This window comes from Octodon degus, unplaced genomic scaffold (assembly GCF_000260255.1).
Source record: "Octodon degus isolate 3935 unplaced genomic scaffold, OctDeg1.0 scaffold00146, whole genome shotgun sequence".
NCBI lineage: Eukaryota > Metazoa > Chordata > Mammalia > Rodentia > Octodontidae > Octodon > Octodon degus.
In genome coordinates, this window is record NW_004524722.1 from 5,845,442 (window position 1) to 5,847,486 (window position 2,045).

General features: G+C 42.6%; 1 pseudogene; it reads right to left on the bottom strand.

Moving 5' to 3' along the window:
- Positions 1–2,045, bottom strand: part of LOC101569536 — a 10,312-nt pseudogene that overhangs the window by 7,245 nt on the left and 1,022 nt on the right.

Below are 2,045 nucleotides of genomic sequence, written 5' to 3' on the forward strand. Positions count from 1 at the left end.
TTTTTTTTTGGCAGAACCAGAGATTGAACGCAGGCCCTTGCACTTGCCAGGGAAGTGCTTATCCCACTGAGCTATCTCCCCAGCCCCTTATTATTTTTTTTTTTTTAAGTGAGTCTCTTGGTGTATCTGTTGAATGAGCCCTCAGCCTAGTGTATTGGTGTGGTTTTTAAGCTTTTAGCCAACAAAAGATCTCACTAGAGTAGGTGGGCTGATCTAACACTCTGGGTGGTAGGACAGGCAAGAGTACCTTGAGCAGCCTGACTGGTTTTTGTGTCACCTCTTTGGCTGTGGCATCTGCCAGAGCAGTTTCTCAGGCCACTGGAGAGTTTTAACTTTTGGTGTCTTTGGCAGTTATCCACTGCCACCTTTTTGGGGAGCCACATGATTGTAAGCAAGTCTAGGATCTCTTGGGCATTTTTAATTTTACATCTACCAGTGGCTGATAGACCGCGCTCTTGGTAAATAGCTCTATGTACATGTAGGGTAGCAAAAACGTATCTGTTGTCATTGTAGATGTTTATCTGTCTGCAGTGGAGTGCATGGATTAAGGCAATGAGCTCTGCCTGTTGGGCAGATGTCTCATGTCCTAGTGCTTAGGCCCAAATCACTTGGTCTTCTGTGACCACTGCTGCCCCGGCATAGCGTACTCCATTTAGGACAAAACTATTTCTATCGGTATATAAGGTAGCATCAGGATCATCTAAAGGAATGTCTGTGAAATCCTTTTTTAGGCTTATTTTAGCATCAAGCACCTCAAGACAGTCATGTAGCACACCTCAGGGTCATCTGGTAACAAGGTGGCTGGATTTAAGGCTGTAGTGAACAAGAACTTAATATGGGCTGGGTCTGAGAGTAAAGCTTGATACTGTACAATCTGTGCATTTGACAGCCATCTGTCAGGAGGGCTTTTTTAAAATTTTTTTTATTTTTTAAATTTTTATTTGTGTGTGTGTGTGTGTGTGTGTGTGGCCAGCTCAGCCCACCAGGGGGTGGGGCTAGCTGGCATGTGGTCCCTGTGCTTTAGCTAAGCTTGTTCTAAGTAGGTGCTTTAGACCACTGAGCCATCTCACCAGCCCCAGGAGGGCTTTTAAGAATGCTCTCAACCATGTGAGGAGCCACGATTTGGAGAAGCCTCTTGTTTAGATTTACTTTAACAGTTTTTCTTTTTGGTCCCCACCAGTGCTGGAATATAGAGGCTCAGCAATTTACCAAATCTTATGACCTAGAGCCTGTAATATCTAAGGAGCCCCAGAAATTTTTTTACCTGTTTGGTGGTAGGGACAAGTATTTTTAATATAGCTTTTATATGTTTATTAGACAGAGTTTGTTGTCTTTTTTGTAGCCTATAGACCAAATAGGTTACCTGAGATAGGCAAAGCTGAGCCTTTTTGGCAGAGACTCAGTAGCCCATTTTATGTAGTTTTTGTAGTACATCTTTAGTTGTCTCTTTATATAAGTCATAGGTGTTAGAGGCCAACAGTATGTCATCAATGTATTCTAACACAGTTACTTGGAGATTTAAAAAAAAAAAAACTTAGTACGTCTTTGTTCAATGTCTCATCAAACAGGGTTGATGATTTTTTTTTTTTTTTTTTTCAGAACCAGGGATTGAACTCAGGCCCTTGTTCTTGCCAGAGAAGCGTTTTTTCCACTGAGCCGTCTCCGTGGCCCCAAAGTGTAGGGTTGTTTTTTTTTTTGCAGAACTGTGGATTGAACTCAGGCCCTTGTGCTTGCCAGGGAAGTGCTTATTCCACTGAGCCATCTCCCCAGCCCCAATTAAAAACTTTTTGAGCAAGTTCTTTTGGCAGAACTGGGGATTGAACTCAGGCCCTTGCACTTGCCAGGGAAGCGCTTATTCCACTGAGCTATCTCCCCAGCCCCTTGTTGAGCTGTCTCTGTCAACTGTCAGTGTTGTTTTTGTTTTTTGCTTTTTTGTAATTTTATTTTTTTCAATGTCTGGGGCCGACTGAGAAAAGCAGTACTCACAGAGCAGCAGTTTTTAGGAGCTTTAGGATCTATCGTTGTATATATCTGATAGGCCTCTT